Here is an 18,678-nt window from a genome sequence, read left to right as displayed (position 1 = left end):
AAACCCCGTCTCTACTAAAAAAATACAAAAAACTAGCCAGGTGAGGTGGCGGGCACCTGTAGTCCCAGCTACTTGGGAGGCTGAGGCAGGAGAATGACGTAAACCCAGGGAGGCGGAGCTTGCAGTGAGCTGAGATCTGGCCACTGCACTCCAGCCCGGGCGACAGAGCAAGACTCCGTCTCAAAAAAAAAAAAAAAAAAAAAAAGAAAAGTATTTGTGTTGGGGTAAGGGACCCTGTGTGCTGTGCCTGCTTACTCTAGCTGAGTGGTACTATAATGGATCTAGGGGGAGGAATATCAGCATCAACAGGAGACTTGCTATAAGAATCTATATAATTCATGGACCCTTTTCAAACCTGCAGCATTTTGTTACTTACAGTAAGGCCTAGAATAGCAAATAATTTATATGCACATTGAAGCTTGAAAGCCTGTGCTTAGCTCAGTGACTCTCAGCCCAGTCTTCTAATAGGATCACATGGACTGTTTGATGAGAAACAGTCACTTGTTCCCTCCCCACAGATCCTGTCTATTCTGGATGGAAACATTCCTGTTTTTTAAATTAAAACATGATTTGCCAGGGTCAAGCATGAAGGCTTCCAGATACTTTAATGAGAGATGAGTACACCCTTTGTTCCAGGAGGTCACAGGACCTACTCTGCTTGGTTTTCATAAGGGCAGGTCAGTGTAGCCCGTATTTCCATTGTAGCAACAGAAATTGCTAGCTTGCTGTAGAAAATCAAGTACAGCTTTCTCTTCAAAGGAACTTTCCTCCCAGTCTAATTGAGAATAAATAGTAACCTCTCTTAGAAGCAAAATTTACTCAAATACTTGTGCTAATATTCTTAAATATCTACTAACCATAATAAAGATATCAATGTACTTTGTATTCTCAGCTCCCACATTCCAGCCTAAGATATTTGCCCTGCCATGCCTAAGCAGGTCCAAGCCAGCATGAGTTTATAGCCTCTTCCTCTTCCTTATTTGGAGGTGTTTCTGGCCTTTCTCAGCATTCCACAAGTTACTTCCTCTTTTCCTTTATTCTCTGCCTTCCTCTCTTTTGGAAAGTTCTAAATTGCTAGCCAGTCAGGACAAGGACAAAATGTGAGGTCCTGTTCCAGCCAATGGAAACTGGACACAGCCATAGGGTGGATGCATCAGATTATAAATGACCCTGCCTCCTTTTTTCGAGTGTGCTTTCATGGCAAGACTGCTAGTGAGCAGCACCCTTTCTACAGAAAGTAAATTAGCCTTGCTAGGAGATCCTTTGTCCCAGTGTTGTTTTTTGGTGACACCAAATACCCATTCCTGACAAATGCCATCCTTTTTCCTCAGAGTTATGGAACACTTTAGAGAACATTACCATGTTGAGAGTTATTTTATCAGATAATTACAGTCTGTCCCATTAAGTCACAACTAGCTCATATAACTCATTTCTCCTGTAGTCAATTTAAGAACTCTACCTTTGATAAATACGTGTTTTCAGGAACTCTTAACATTCAGGGATACGGCCATAGAATTCTCACCAGAAGAGTGGAAATGTCTGGACCCTGCCCAGCAGAATTTATATACAGATGTGATGTTGAAGGACTACAGAAACCTGATTCCCTGGATGAGAATAACTTTAATACATAATTGCTAATGCTCCCTCAGAGTTTTATTTTTTTCCTTTGTATGTCTCTTGGGAGCTTCTGCTTTGCGTGAATTAATTTCAGTTTGCTTCCTCATGAAAAAATTGGGAGTTTTCTGGTGTAAAAAATAAAATCTTTAAGATGTTTCTTTTTTTTTTTTTTTTTTTTTTTTTGAGACGGAGTCTCGCCCTGTCGCCCAGGCTGGAGTACAGTGGCGCGATCTCGGCTCACTGCAAGCTCCGCCTCCCGGGTTTATGCCATTCTCCTGCCTCAGCCTCCCAAGTAGCTGGGACTACAGGCACCCGCCACCTCACCTGGCTAGTTTTTTGTATTTTTTTAGTAGAGACGGGGTTTCACTGTGTTAGCCAGGATGGTCTCGATCTCCTGACCTTGTGATCCGCCCGTCTCGGCCTCCCAAAGTGCTGGGATTACAGGCTTGAGCCACCGCGCCCGGCCTGATGTTTCATCTTTACCTAAACCTTCTCTTGAGCTAATTTTGTGTCCTTCACTCTAGATTAGTGCTAATTCTAGAAATTCAGTTTTATTGGCCGGGCGCGGTGGCTCAAGCCTGTAATCCCAGCACTTTGGGAGGCCGAGACGGGCGGATCACGAGGTCAGGAGATCGAGACCATCCTGGCTAACACGGTGAAACCCCGTCTCTACTAAAAATACAAAAAACTAGCCGGGCGAGGTGGCGGGCGCCTGTAGTCCCAGCTACTCGGGAGGCTGAGGCAGGAGAATGGCGTGAACCCGGGAGTCGGAGCTTGCAGTGAGCTGAGATCCGGCCACCGCACTCCAGCCTGGGTGACAGAGCAAGACTCCGTCTCAAAAAAAAAAAAAAAAAAAAAAAGAAATTCAGTTTTATTAAATACTGTTTTCCACATCTTAAAATCCAATTTGCATCACTTATTTTTGATTCAGTAGTACTGGGTAGTGGAACTTAGAACCCACAGATTTAAAATACTTAAATATTCTGAAGATTCTTTAAGGAAACAATTTTTGGATTAATTTTTTAGAATCTTCCATAATTTATCTTTTCTGCTTAGCATAGTACTAGGTTGGTAGTTGGAGAATCCCCAGCAATAGTCATATTAATTTTTTTTTTTTAATAAAACAGGTGTTGCTCTCTTTAACTCAGACCTGGTCACCTGTCTGGAGCAAAGAAAAGAGCCCTGTAATGGGAAGACTCATGAGACAGTAGCCAAAGCCCCAGGTAGGTGAGAGTGAATGAAGGAGAGGACACAAGCAAGGGGACCAAAGGTGAAGGAAGCCAGGCCTTAAAATGTAGTTTGAGAAGTTCTTCTCCAATCAAAATAACTTCTGACAAGGCTGCATTTTCTTCTCATGTTCACAAATAGGGGCATCTTCGGCCCCATGCTGTTAAATCTTCTAAGAATTCTCTTTTTAGTGATCTCCCTTCAAGATTACATGGAGAGCCGATGTCCACTTTATCACTTACAAGGGCTGCATGATCTGACTGCTGTTCCATTGCTTTTGCAGACATAGGAATATTTGTGTTATTGAGGAGCTCTATGTTAATTTATTTTTTTCAGACATTGTTTTAGCATCATGTGTAAAATAATGTATATTTTTCAAATACTGATTTTGTTTCATGCCTAAATGTGTAAGGCAAGTAGTGGACATATTGGGATTTGGTTCAGAAATCCCAGGAACACCAGGGACAGATGTTGCCGATTTTCTGCTTACTGATTTTTAATCCTATTATAAATGTAATTCTACAAAAATTCTTTCCTAGCAATTTTTCAGAGCAATAAGCATTTTCCTTAAATATGAAAAATGTAATGTTGATTGTAGTTTAAAATGCTATTGTTTTAGTATAACTAAGATTTGTAATTTTAAACTCTATATGTGTAAATTTTCAAGTTATAGTTTAAAGCATGGGTTTCCAAGCTTTTGGCTTCCCTGGGCCACATTAGAAGCAGAATTGTCTTGGGCCACACATAAAATACATTAACACTAATCATACCTGATGAGCTTTACAAAAAAAAAAGTTCATGAATAATTTTTATGATATCTACCACAACAGATAAGCAAAATGTTCTTACATTCATAGGGTTGGACACCACTTGATTAAAGTATCTACTCACCTTCTAGATTTCTTAAATGTACTGTCATAAACCAGCTTAGAACATTGTTAAGTATATATTATTCTTTAATAACTATTATCTTACAACTGTAGTAAGAAGCCTACTGGGATTCTGTTATTGAGATCTATCTATATATAAAAATGTGGGTCTCACACATATGCACATCTATATAAGTTATAGATGTGTATTGTAAATTCTCACTTAACATTGTTGATAGGTTCACGGAAACTGTAAACGAAGCAACATATTGTTTAAAAAAACTAATTTTGGCTGGGTGCGGTGGCTAACACCTGTAATCCCAGCACTTTGGGAGGCTGAGGTGGGCAAATCACAAGGTCAGGAGTTCAAGATCAGCCTGGCCAACATGGTGAAACCCCATCTCTACTAAAAATACAAAAAATTAGCTGGGCGTGGTGGCATGCACCTGTAATCCTAGCTACTCAGGAGGCTGAGGCAGGAGAATCACTTGAACCCAGGAGGTGGAATTAACATAGTTTAATTGATAGAAATAAGGGTTATGTTTGAATGGCATATGACAACATTGTTTTATTTAATGATGCAGTTTTCAAGAACCTATTTTGAACATTAAGTGAGGACTTACTGTACATCTGTGTTTGTGTGACATCGATTTTTCTGATACATACAAATGGTATAACTATATATTTGTTGTGTACAATGTAATGATTTGATATGCATGTACATTGTGAAACAAAATACAGTCAAGTTGATGACTTGACTGTATTAGTAATACAGTAATAGATATGTTGATGACATATCTATTACCTCAAATTTTTTTTGTAGTAAGAACACTTAAGATCTACTGTTGTAGGCTGGACACAGTGGCTCACACCTGTAATCCTACCACTTTGGGAGGCTGAGGTGGGTGGATCATGAGGTCAGAAGTTCAAGACCAGCCTGGTCAACATGGTGAGATCCTGGCTCTATTAAAAATACAAAAATTAGCCGGCTGTGGTGACATGTACCTGTAATCCCAGCTACTCAGGAGGCTGAGGCAGGAGAATTGCTTGAACCCAGCAGGCAGAGGTTGCAGTGAGCTGAGATCATGCCACTGCACTCCAACCAGGGCAACAGAGTGAGACTCCATCTTAGGAAAGAAAAAAAAAGCAAATTGTAAGCATACATTACAGTATTACTAACTAAAGACACAATGCTATTTGGCTAATCTAATGCTAATTTACATTAGATTTCTCAGACCTACTCAACTTATAACTAAAAATTTGTACTCTTTGAACAACATCTCCTCATATTTCCACCCTCAGACACTAACAGCCACCATTCTACACTCTGCTTCCATGAGTTGATTTTTTAGATTCTCGTCTAACTTAAAACAAGCAGTTTCTTTGTCTTTCTGTGTTTGGCTTATTTCATTTAGCATAATGTCCTCCAGGTCTGTCCATGTTGTAAATGGCTAGATTTCCTTCTGTTATGGCTGAATAGTGTTCTACTCTGTATATACACACACACCATATTTTGGCTATTGTAAACAATACTACAGTGAACATAGGGCTGAAGATATTTCTTCAAGATATAAATTTTATTTCCTTTGGTAGGATGCCCAGAAGTGGTATTGCTGGATTACATGATATTTCTATTTTTATTTTCTACTGGTTTTTATGATGACTTTATTTATTTACATCTCACCAACAGCATACAGATTTCCCTTGTATGTATGTCTTCAGTGGGAAAAAAAGTAACCTTTTGTCTATTTTTGAATGGGTTATTATTGTTTTGCTTTGAATTCTAGAAGTTTTTTATATGTTTTGGTTATTAACGTCTTGTTAGATATATGGCTTGTGAATGTTTTCCTGTGTTGTAGGGTTTAAAAAATGTTTTTCTTTGCTGTGCAGAAGCTATTGGATTTGATGCAGTCCCACTTGTTTGTATTATTTGTTGCTGTGCTTTCGATGTCATATCAAAACAGTTAATGCCAAGACCAATATCAACAAAGTTTTTTTTTTTTTAAATATGTTTTCTTCAGGAGTTTTAAGGTTTTATGTCTTACATTTAAGTGTTTCATTTTGAGTTAATTTTGGGGTATGGTGTAAGAAAATATTCTACTTTTATTCTTTCACTTGTGGGTACCCAGTTTTTCTGGCACCATGTATTGACAAGACAGTATTTTCTGCAGTGGATATTCTTAGTGGCCTTGTCAAAGATTGGTTGACCTTGTATTCTGGTTTTGTTTCTGGGCCCCCTATTTTGTTCCATTGGTTTTTGTATTTGTCTTTATGCATATACCATACTCTTGATTATTATAACTTTTAAATAAAATTTGAAGTTAGACAATAGGATACCCCAGCATTGTTCTTTCTCAAGATTGCTCAGGTTATTTAAAGTTCTTTGAGGTTACACTTAAATTTTACAATTGTGTTTTCTATTACTGTGAAAAATGCCACTAAAACTTCGATAGGGATCACGTTGAATCTATAGATCATTTTGGGTAATATGATATCTTGACAGTGTTAGTTATCCTAATGGAATATGTTTCCATTTATTTGTGTCTACTTCAATTTCTGTTATCAATCTTATTGTACTTAATGTATAATTTTTTATTGGTTAAATTTATTTTAATTAAATTTCTTATTTTTATACTATTGCAAGTGGAAATTGTTTCTTTTTTTGGAAAGTTTGTTGCTACTGTATGGAAATGCAAAAAATATTTGTATGTTGGGCCAGGTGCAGTGTCTCATTTCTGTAATCCCTGCCCTTTCAGAGTCCAAGGCAGGTGGATCACTTGAGGACAGGAGTTTGAGATGAGTCTGGACAACATAGTGAGAGCTGTCTCAAAAAAAAAAAAAAAAAAAATCCCACAAGTGTTTGTATGTTGATTATGTATCTTGATATGTTAATGAATGCATTTATTAGTTCAAACAGTTTTTGTTATTTTACTCTAGGGTTTTATAGATATATATGCGTGATCATACTATCTACAAACAGTAACATTTTTACTTCTTTTTCAAGCTGGAGAGCTTTGCTCTCCTTTTCCTTGCCTAATTGTTTTGAAAGAAACTTCCAGTAATATGTTAAGGAAGCTGTGGCCCTGGAGGCAGGCCTGCAGATCTTGGCCTCAGCTGTGGTCTCTGAAGCAGCCCTGTGCCTGTACATTTGAAGAATCTAACAAGGATTACAGTTTCTATAAACTTTTTTTTTTTTTTTTTTTTTTTTTTGAGACAGAGTCTTGCTCTGCCGCCCAGGCTGGAGTGCAGTGGCCGGCTCTCAGCTCACTGCAAGCTCCGTCTCCCGGGTTCACGCCATTCTCCTGTCTCAGCCTCCCAAGTAGCTGGGACTACAGGCGCCCGCCTCATCGCCCAGCTAGTTTTTTGTATTTTTTAGTAGAGACGGGGTTTCATCGTATTAGCCAGGATGGTCTCGATCTCCTGACCTCATGATCCGCCCATCTCAGCCTCCCAAAGTGCTGGGATTACAGGCTTGAGCCACCGCGCCCGGCCTATAAACTATTTTTGACAGGTAAAGATTGTCATGCATGTCCGTGTGAAGAGAGTCCAACAGGCTTTGTGTGAGCAACAAGGCTGTTTATTTCTCCTGGGTATGGGTGGGCTGAGTCCAAAAAAGGAGTCAGCAAAGGGTGGTGGGATTATCATTAGTTCTTATGAGTTTGGGATAGGCATACAAACTACCTTCTTAAAGGTGGTGGGGTGGCGGGGGTTGTGGGGGAGAATATTATAAAGTACCTTCTTAAGGGCGGGGGAGAATATATGTATCAGGGTGGGGCAGGAACAAATCACAATGGTGGAATGTCATGAGTTAAGGCTATTTTCACTTCTTTTGTGGATCTTCAGTTGTTTCAGGCCATCTGGATGTCTACGTGCAGGTCACAGGGGATATGATGGCTTAGCTTGGGCTTGATGACTATGTTACCAGAGATTTGGACAGTCACGGATTCTTTCTGGGCCATGGAAAGATTAAATATCCTTGAGGACATTAATCTATATGGCAGGCAGTAGGGTAGGGTGTGAAGTTTTTCTGCATATGATGGGCCAAATACCAGGTGTGTGAATGGGTTTGGCTTCTGCTGACTACCCAGGAACAGTTTTCAAAGTCTCTGTGTGGGTCCTTAGAGTGTGTACAACTGGCCATGGACTGTGGCTATGAGGGCTAGAACTGAGTCACAGGGCTGCTTCAGGGAGCACAGCTGAGGCCAAGATATATAGGCCTGTCTCCAGGATTATGGCTAGGTGGTTTCCTGCAGATCTCTTGATGGGAAGGACCACTTGTGGACTGTAGCTGAGAGGAGTCTGAGAAAGGTTGCAGAACTGCTTCATAATCTTCAGTAAGAACAAGCTCGGTGCACCATTTCCTTGTCTATAGCCATGTCTATGGGCCTTTGAGTTGGCCACCTGGGTGAGGACCTCCTTTTTCTAAATAACCCTCCTTGATCTCTGGCTCCACAACTCTTACCATAGGCTACATGTTTGGTTTTGGGGGGGCTGTCAAAGATGGGTTCCCTTGACACAGAGTGCTGAAGAAAAAGGTGGTATACTTTGGATGACAGCAGCTATGCATTTTTGCATTACTATAAGAAGCAATCCTAGAGTTATATGAGAACTAAGGAGGCCAGAAGTGCTCAAAAATTGTCAAAAAGAGGAACAACATCAGAAGCATCATATATCCTGATTTTAAAAACCTATTATAAAGTTATAGTTATTAGGCTATCTTTCTACTTCTATTTCCTAGTTTACTACTTAAAATATTGTATAAAAGTGGAATCATAGGCCGAGCGCGGTGGCTCATGCCTGTAATCCCAGCACTTTGGGAGGCCAGGGTAGGCAGATCACGAGGTCTGGAGATCGAGACCATCCTGGCTAACAAGGTGAAACCCCGTCTCAACTAAAAATACAAAAAATTAGTCGGGTGAGGTGGCGGGCGCCCGTAGTCCCGCTGCTTGGGAGGCTGAGGCGGGAGAATGGTGTGAACCCGGGAGGTGGAGCTTGCAGTGAGCCAAGATCGTGCCACTGCACTCCAGCCTGGGGGACAGAGCGAGACTCCGTCTCAAAAAAAAAAAGAAAAAGTGGAATCATACACTGTCACTTTGTTGGTGTCTTATTCCACTTAATGGCTTTAAGATTTATTCTTATTGTAGCATCTGAGAAGATATTTTCGTTGGAGGCTAAACAATATTTTATTGTATATATAAACCACATCTTTTAAAATCATCCATGGATGGATGTTTTTTTCACTTTTGTAAATGATATGGTTTGGATCTGCGTTTCCATTCAAATCTCATGTCGAATTGCCATCCCTAGTGTTGGAGGTGGGCTTGGTGGGAAGTGGTTGGGTCATAGGGTTGACTTCTGATGAATGGTTTAGCTTCACCCCTTTGATACTGTCTTTGCCATAGCGAGTGAGTTCTTCTGAGATCTCATTTTTCAAAAGTATGTGACACCTCTTCTCTCACTGTCTCACTCCTGCTCCCACCGTGTAAGATGATTCACTGTCCCTTTGCTTTCTGCTATGATTGGAAGCTTTTTGAGGTCTCCCCAGAAGCAGAAGCAGCTGTGTTTTCTGTACAGGCTGTAGAACCATGACCCAATTAAACCTCTTTTTTAAAATAAATTACCCAGTCTCAGATATTTCTTTATAACAATGCAAGAATAAACTAAAATACAGTGACTATTGCTGCAGTAAACCTGGATGTGGAAACATTTCATTCAGATATACTTTGCATATTTTGAGTAGATGCTCAGAAGTGGGGCCTGGCAAGGTGGCTCACACCTGTAACCCCAGCACTTTGGGAGACTTAGGTGGGTGGATCACTTGATGTCAGGAGTTCAAGACCAGCCTGGCCAACATGGTGAAACCTCGTCTCTACTAAAAATACAAAAATTAGCCATGTGTGGTGGCATGCAACTGTAATCCCAGCTTTGGGGAGGCTGAGACACAAGAATTGCTTGAACCCAGGAGGCGGAGGTTGCAGTGAGTTGAGATCGCAGCCTGGGTGACACAGCAAGACTGTGTCAAAAAAAAAAAAAAAGACTGGGCGTGGTGGCTCATGTCTGTAATCCCAGCACTTTGGGAGGCCGATGTGGGCGGATCACAAGGTCAGGAGATCGAGACCATCCTCCCTGGTGAAACCCCATCTCTACTAAAAATACAAAAAGAAAATTAGCTGGGCATGGTGGCAGGCACCTGTAGTCCCAGCTACTCAGGAGGCTGAGGCAGGAGAATGGTGTGAACCCAGGAGGCGGAGTTTGCAGTGAACCAAGATTGCACCACTGCACTCTAGCCTGGTGGCCTGTGCCTGTAATCCCAGCTACTGGGGAGGGCAAGGCATGAGAATTGCGTGAACCCAGGAGGCAGAGGTTGCAGTGAGCTGAGATCATGCCACTGCACTCCAGACTGGGTGATAGAGCAAGACTCTGTCTCAAAAAAAAAAAAAAAAAAAAAAAAAAAAAGTTGCTGAGACCAAGGTCATAATCTTACTGTATTTTCTTTTAGAGATTGTATAGGTATAATTCTGACATTTAAATATTTAACTCATTTGTATATGGTTCAGAAGGAGGACTCAATCTGTTTTTCCCATGTGGATATAGAGTTTTCCAACACCATTTATTGAAGAGACTGTCTTTCTTGTTGTACAGTCATAGCAACCTTGTTGAAGATCATTTGAGCATATACACAAACATGGTTTGGTTTTAACTTCTGGGTTCTGTTCCATCACTATTTGTCTTCTTGCAAATACCACACTGATTTATTTATATAATTTTGTAATCTGTTCTAAACAAAGGAAGCATTGTGCCTCTAACTTTGTCCTCATTTTCTAAGAATGTTCGGCCTATCAGTGGTCCTTTGATATTTCATGTAAATGTAAGAATTTTAAAAAAGATTTCTTTAAAAAGTATCTTTTGGCGCTGGGCGCAGTGACTCTTGCCTGTAATCCCAGCAGTTTGGAAGGCCGAGGCAGGTGGATCACAAGGCCAAGAGTTCAAGACCAGCCTGGCCAAATGGTGAAACCCTGTCTCTACTAAAAATACAAAAATTAGCTGAGTGTGGGCACCTGTAATCCCAGCTACTTGGGAGGCTGAAGCACAGGGAATTCCTTGAACCCGGGAGGTGGAGGTTGCAGTAAGCCAAGATTGCGCCACTGCCCTTCACCCTGGGCGACAGAGCAAGACTTCGTCTTTTTTTTTTTTTTTTGAGACAGAGTCTCGCTGTGTTGCCCAGGCTGGAGTGCAGTGGCGTGATCTCGGCTCACTGCAAGCTCTGCCTCCCGGGTTCATGCCGTTCTCCCACCTCAGCCTCCGAGTAGCTGGGACTACAGGCGCCCACCACCACGCCCGGCTTTTTTTTTGTATTTTTAGTAGAGACGGGGTTTCGCCGTGTTAGCCAGGATGGTCTCGATCTCCTGACCTCGTGATCCGCCCGCCTCGGCCTCCCAAAGTGCTGGGATTACAGGCTTGAGCCACCACGCCCGGCCTTAAAAATATTGAATCTTCTGACACAAAGAATAGTATGTTGAAGAGTCTGTTAAGTTTCACAAATTTTTGGATTTGGCAATTTTGCTTCTGCTGTTGATATCTTGTTTTATTTCATGTGGTATGAAAGGATGCATTGTGTAATTCAATATTTAATGTGTACCAGGCTTAATACCTTGATGACAAAATAATCTGTACAAAAAAACCCTCATTGACACAAGTTTACCTATATAACAATCTTGCACATATACCCAGATCTTAAAATAAAGTTTTAAAAAATAAGAGTTATCAGGTGCCTGTAGTCCACCTACTAGGGAAGCTGAGGCGGGAGAATGGCGTGAACCCAGGAGGCAGAGCTTGCAGGGAGCCCAGATCACGGCACTGCACTCCAGCTTGGGCGACAGAGAGAGACTCCCTCTAAAAAAAGAGTTATTTTGTGTTCTAACAGATTGTCTGTGAAACAACAGCTACTCATTTTCTTCTCCAATTAGCCCCTGACACAGTTTAGTTTACTTTCTGTTTCTAGGAGTTTAACTACTTTAGGTATCTTGCATAATTGGAAGTATATAGTTTTTTTTTTTGTGCCTGGCTTCTTGCACATAAAGTCTTTAAAATGTATCCTTATTGGGGAGCTAACAAAATTTTCTGCTTTTAAGAAGCTAAATAATATTTAATTATTTATACATTCCAAATTGTCTTTATTCATTTATTAAGAAAACTTGGTTCTTTCCACATACTTGCTTTTGTAGATGATGCTACAATGAATATGGATGGGTAAATGACTCTTCATTTGATAATATATACAATGGATTATTTATGTGCTCTATTCTGTTTCACTGGTATTGTCTTTTTTGATCCAGTTATAAAGTATTTCAATAACTATAACTTTATAATAGGTTTTTAAAATCAGCATATATGATGCTTCTGATGTTGTTCCTCTTTTTGACAATTTTTGAGCACTTCTGGCCTCCTTAGTTCTCATATAACTCTAGGATTGCTTCTTTTTTTTTTTTTTTTTTTTTTTTTGAGACGGAGTCTCGCTCTGTGGCCCAGGCTGGAGTGCAGTGGCTAGATCTCAGCTCACTGCAAGCTCCGCCTCCCAGGTTTACGCCATTCTCCCACCTCAGCCTCCCGAGTAGCTGGGACTACAGGCGGCCGCCACCTCGCCTGGCTAGTTTTTTGTATTTTTTAGTAGAGACGGGGTTTCACCGTGTTAGCCAGGATGGTCTCGATCTCCTGACCTCGTGATCCGCCCGTCTCGGCCTCCCAAAGTGCTGGGATTACAGGCTTGAGCCACCGCGCCCGGCGGATTGCTTCTTATAGTAATGCAAAAATGCATAGCTGCTGTCATCCAAAGTATACCACCTTTTTCTTCAGCACTCTGTGTCAAGGGAACCCATCTGTGACAGCCCCCCCAAAACCAAACATGTGGACACATATTCTACATTGCTCTTTCTCTCCTAAGAAGCATAGAGTTGGGAGTTTCTCCTTATTTTCACCGCACTGTATTGGGAGGAGGTAAGGGTGTACTGAGCATGTGTAATAACATTTTTCTTCTCTTCTACATGTTTTTGGCATTTTGCTAAAGTGAAGTAGTACATATTCTTAACTAGGTTTTGGCATTCCCACAAAGGCAATGTAATCAATATGGGTGCTGAGGTCATATATCTATGAAGAAATGAGGACCAGTGATTTCTGTTCTTGCAATTTAAATTGATGTTTTTATTTATTACTTTAATTTTTAAGTTTTGTGAGTACACAGTAGGTATATTTCTATGGGTTACATGAGATTTTTAATGTAGGCAAGAAATGCATAAAAATCACATTAAGGTATAGGTACTCCTTATCTCAAGTATTTGTCCTTTGTTTTACAAACAATCTGATTTCATTCTTTTAGTTATTTGAAAATGTACAATTAACTATAGTTACTTGTGTAGTTACAGTTGTGTAGTTACTTGTGTAGTATAGTTATAGTGACTATAGTTACTGTGTTGTATTAGCAACTACTAAATCTTACTCTAATTTTTTTGAAACCATTAATTTTCCTCACTTCCTCCCAGACCTGTAGTATACTCCCCAGCCTCTGATAACAATCCTTCTTTTAGTTTCATGAAATTAACTTTTAGTTCCAGCAAATGTGTGAGAACATGCAGAGTTAACCTTTATACGCCTGGGTTGTATCTGTAAACATAATAACCTCTAGTTCCATACATGTTGTTGCAAATGACAGGATCTTATTCTTTATGATTGAAAAGTACTCCATTGTGTATATGTACCCATTTGCTTTATCCATTCATGTGTTGATAGACACTTAGGTTGCTTCTAAATCTTGGATAATGTGAACACTGCTGCAATAAAAATGGAGGTACAAATATCTCTCTGAAGTCCTGATTTCTTTTACGTACCTATTTAGGAGTGGGATTGCTGGATAATACAGTAGCTCTATTTTTCATTTTTCGAGGAACCTCTAAATTGTTCTCCATAGTGGTTGTACTAATTTACATTCCCACCAAGAGAGCACTAGAGTTCACTTTTCTCCACATCCTCATCAGCATTTGTTATTGCCTGACTTGGATAAGAGCCATTGTAATTGGAGTAAGATAATATCTCATCGTCATTTTGATTTGCATTTCTCTGAAGATAAATGATCTTGAGCACCTTGTCATGTGTCTTTTTGTCATTTGTATGACCTCTTTTGAGAAATGTCTATTCAAATTTTTGCCCATTTATAATCAGATTATTCAGTTTTATCCTATAGAGCTGTGTGTGCGCTTTACGTATTCTCATTTTTTTTTCTAGTGGGCAGTTTACACATTTTCTCTCGTTTTATGTGTTGTCTCTTTGTTAATTGTTTCATTTGCTCGTTAGAAGCTCTTTAACTTGATGGGATTCCATTAGTTCATTTTTGCTTTGGTTGCCTGTGCTTGTGGGGTATTATTCAAGACAACTTTGCCCAGTTTAATTTCCTGTAGAGCTTCAGCAATGTTTTCTTGTAGGAGTTTCATAGTTTGAGATCTTAGATTTGCCTCTAATCCATTTTGATTTAATTTTTTTTATATGACAAGAGATGGGGTCTAGTTTCATTCTTCTGAATATATGGATATTCAGTTTTTGTAGCACAATTTATTGAAGACTTTTTTCCCCAGTATATATTTTTGACACCTTTGTCAGACATAAGTTGGTTATAGATATATGGATATGTCTCTGCATTCTCTCTACTGTTTCACTGATCAGTTTCATGCTGTTTTAATTACTGTAGCTCTGTAGTATCATTTAAAGTCAAATACTATGATTCCTCCAGTTTCATTTTTCTTTTTTTTTTTTTTGAGATGGAGTCTCGCTGTGTTGCCCGGGCTGGAGTGCAGTGGCCGGATTCTCAGCTCACTGCAAGCTCCGCCTCCCGGGTTTACGCCATTCTCCTGCCTCAGCCTCCGAGTAGCTGGGACTACAGGCGCCCGCCACCTCGCCCGGCTAGTTTTTTTGTATTTTTTAGTAGAGACGGGGTTTCACCGTGTTAGCCAGGATGGTCTCGATCTCCTGACCTCGTGATCCGCCCGTCTCGGCCTCCCAAAGTGCTGGGATTACAGGCTTGAGCCACCGCACCTGGCCCAGTTTCATTTTTCTTAACAATGGCTTTGGCTATTCTGATTCTTTTATGGTTCTGTCTACACTGTAGGATTATGTTTTCTATTTCTGGCAAGAATGTCATTGATGTTTTTCTAGAGGTTGTATTAAATCTGTAGATTGCTTTGGGTAGTATGGACATTTAAAAAATGTTGATTCTTCCTATTCATGAACATAAAATATTATTCAGTTTTTTGTCTTTTTAAATTTCTTGCATCAGTGTTTTATAGTACTCATTGTAGAGACTTTTCATTTCTTTAATTTCTAGGTATTTACTTTTAATTTGTGGCTATTGTAAATGGGATTACTCGATTTCTTTTTTACATTGTTCACTGTTAGCATGTAGAGACACTACCAATTTTTTAAATCTTACATCTTCACTAAATTCATCAATTCTAGTCATATTTTAGCGAATTTGGTTTTTCCAAATACAAGACCACATCATCTGCAAACAAAGATAATTTGGCTTCTTCCTTTCCAATTTGGATGGCCTTTATTGTTTTCTCTTGTCTCATTGCTCTAGCTAGCACTTCTAGTACTACGCTGAATATCAGTGGTAAAAGTGTGCATTCTTTGTGCCTCTTGTTTTGTCTTCTTCAGATACAGACACCTTATCATAATGATTTGGGGTTTAGGTTCCCAACTTTACAAGGTAATTTGTCCTCAGCCATCCTGTTGTCCTTTCCTGGTCATAGGCTTCAGAACTGTCTGGGAAAGATCCCAGATGCCCACGGTAGCCATGTGTCTTGGAGTATTTAGGGCATAAGTTACTGCATCATCTCCTCATAGTGGACGGCCTGAGGTTTGGGATAAACCCTCTCAGGAGCAGCTGGGTTCCCTGGTGCTCAGAGCACTCTTGTGGTTTACACTATTCAAAAAGCCATATCCTTGTGGCATTAAGATTTTCTCCCAGTCCAGTTTCCATTTTTTGGAGACACATTGCTGTTCGGCCAATGGAATTCTGATATTGAGGGGAAAGGCAGAAGTAATTTCTACCATCTGGATTTTTTCAGAATTGTGAAATGAGAAAAAGATAGTATCCTCAAAGACAATAAGTCCATTCTAGCAAGATGGTGCATGGACCTGCACACACACACACACACACACACACACACACACACACACAACACTCCAGGCACACATGGGGATGCAGTGCACAGGCTCTTGGGAGGGTCATTGAGTACTTCAGTGAGAAGGATGAAGGTGGGAGGATGTACATCACATGACAGACAGCCCGACTTGACACTTGAGTCAGACACATCATTATTCCAGCCAGTACTGCTACTCGTTGGGTTTGTCATCTTGAAAAAAATGTTTACTTGTTTCAACTTCCATTTTATTAACTGTACAATGCATTTTATTGGTAGAGTTTGAAAGATAGAATATTCTCAAAGAGGCATAAAAATGTAAATTTAAAAAATGTCTAATGATATATTTGTTAAAAATTCTTTCGTTTTTCCCTTGACATGTGTAATAAGTTTTTCAGATCTGTGTATTTTGGGGGCAGTTTCAAATGGAACCTCAGGGCTTAGTTATGGGAATATTACTAAGTTAAAAAAAAAAGTAGGAAACATTTCTTTTCCTCTATGGCTGCAGAGAACTGAATACATTTTTAGAAGAAATTTTGGTAGATAAATTGGTGACTTAGAGATATGCCAAAATATCAGTTTTTCTTTTCTGCATGATGGGGAATTTGTAATAATGAATAAGTCTGCTCTTTATGCTGTTATCTGGATGTCTGAATTTAATGTTAAATTGTATGGAATAGGACTTGACATTCCTGGTTAATGTTCACCTATTTGTTATTAAGGAAATAATACCTAAATGATTATTGTCTGAAATTGATACATATTTTGGCTTTTCTTGTTGAAGTATAAAATGTAAGTGCCTTACAATCTCCTTTCCTCCTATAAACATAAGCAATGAGTTTGAGGAATTTTGTTGGATTATTTAAACACTGAGTTCTTTTATATAAAACTAAGTGAATAATCTTGACTGGAAATCAGAGACCTAAGCCTGTTAACTGCAGGGTAAGGCCAATCTTGACCCTGCCAAAGGAGGTCATCAGTAGCCCAATAGTTTCTTCCTGGGAACCTTTTCTGCAGGTGTCCTAACCTGGCTGAAAGTAGACGTGAAAGGAGCCTTTATACTGAGAAGCCAACGGAGCCCTGGAAAGCTGGGTGTCCACAGGCAGATGCAGTGAGAGTTAAGATGGGAGGAGGGTTGTGATGTCCTCTGAGAGGGTGTAATTGTTATTGTCATCGGCCTGTTTCTAGATATCATCAAATAAAATAAATTCTGATGTAGGTAAGAAGTGACTTTATTTTAAGGAGAATTGCAATGGAAAAAGCACCAAGCACAAGATCTGCAAGCATCTCCAAAATGAGGCAGATCAAGGCTATCTGTCATATGGAGGAGCAATCAAGATTAGAAAGAAGATGCGAGGGAGAGGGCAGAATGGAGAACAGCAAAATCAGATTCGAGATTACAGAATGTTTCACCCTGAAGTCAGCCTGTTCTTGGGAGGGACATCAAGAGGGTTATATGCTGACTTAGACTGAAGGTGGAGCATAGTCCAGGGGCCTGGGGGAAGGAGAGAAACTTGGGCAGTTTGGTTAACAAGTATTCTGTTGTGAATACTGAGGACAAAATTATTTAATTGTTTATGAGGGAAAAATGAGAATGCAGAGTCTGTGAATTTGTGATAACTAAAGAGGGAGCATCATCAAAGTCATAATGAAAAGGGCATTTCTTTGCAGTAAGCTTTTCTTGCAGAACACAAAGGATTTGAGAGATGTTAGTCATAACTACCATGGTTCACGGCCCACCTCATGCTTCCCTGCTTTCCTTTGTCCTATACGTTTTTTCCTCTTGGCTTTTACTGAGTTGTATCCAATATAATAACCTGGTAAACATAGGTAAAGTGTTTTTGCCAAGTTCTGTGAGTAGTTTTATCAAATCCTTTAACTTGAGGGACGGAGTTATGGAAGCCCATAATTTATAGACAGTTCCTCAGAAGTATAGATGGGTCCCTGGGGCTTGTGACTGGCATGTGGAGTGGAAGCAGTATTGTGGGACTGAACCCTGAGCCGGTGGGGTCTATGCTGACCCTGGTGTTTTCAGAATTGAGTTGTTGGACACCCAGTTTGTGTTGGAGGATTGGTTGGTGTTCAGCAAGCTCCATATATTTGGTGTTAGAATAAAGATATGGCCGGGCGCGGTGGCTCACGCCTGTTATCCCAGCATTTTGGGAGGCCGAGGCGGGTGGATCACGAGGTCAGGAGATCGAGACCATCCTGGCTAACACGATGAAACCCCATCTCTACTAAAAATACAAAAAATTAGCTGGGCGTGATGGCAGGTGTCTGTAGTCCCAGCTACACGGGAGGCTGAGGCAGGAGAATGGCATGAATCCAGGAGGCGGACTGTGCAGTGATCCAAGATTGCGCCACTGCACTCCAGCCTGGGGGACAGAGCGAGTCTCAGACTCAAGAAAAAAAAAAAATTAGGCTGGGTACGGTGGCTCATGCCTGTAAACCTAGCACTTTGGGAGGCTGAGGAGGGCAGATTGCTTGAGCTCAGGAGTTCAACACCAGCCTGGGCAAATGGTGAAATCCCATCTCTGCCAAAAATCCAAAAAAATTAGCTGGGCACGTGGCACACACCTGTATTCCCAGCTACCTGGGGATGTGCTGAGGCAGGAGGATCGCTTGAACCCTGGGTGGTCGATGCTGCCATGAGCCAAGGTCACACCACTGCATTCCAACCTATGTGACGAAGTGAGGCCCTTTCTCAAAAAAATTAAGATATCATAGCAGCCTTGGTTGGAGGGAGACACTGGGTCTGTTGTAGAATGGAGAGGCTT

At 40.4% G+C, this 18,678-nt stretch overlaps 1 pseudogene; it reads left to right on the top strand.

Moving 5' to 3' along the window:
* The first annotated feature begins 1,425 nt into the window (after positions 1–1,425).
* LOC115892695 lies at positions 1,426–11,131 on the top strand (annotated as a pseudogene).
* Positions 11,132–18,678: the final 7,547 nt, after the last annotated feature.

Source organism: Rhinopithecus roxellana, chromosome 2, assembly GCF_007565055.1.
Source record: "Rhinopithecus roxellana isolate Shanxi Qingling chromosome 2, ASM756505v1, whole genome shotgun sequence".
NCBI lineage: Eukaryota > Metazoa > Chordata > Mammalia > Primates > Cercopithecidae > Rhinopithecus > Rhinopithecus roxellana.
Note: the sequence above shows the minus strand (reverse complement) of the source record. Positions and strands in the feature narration are given on the sequence as shown.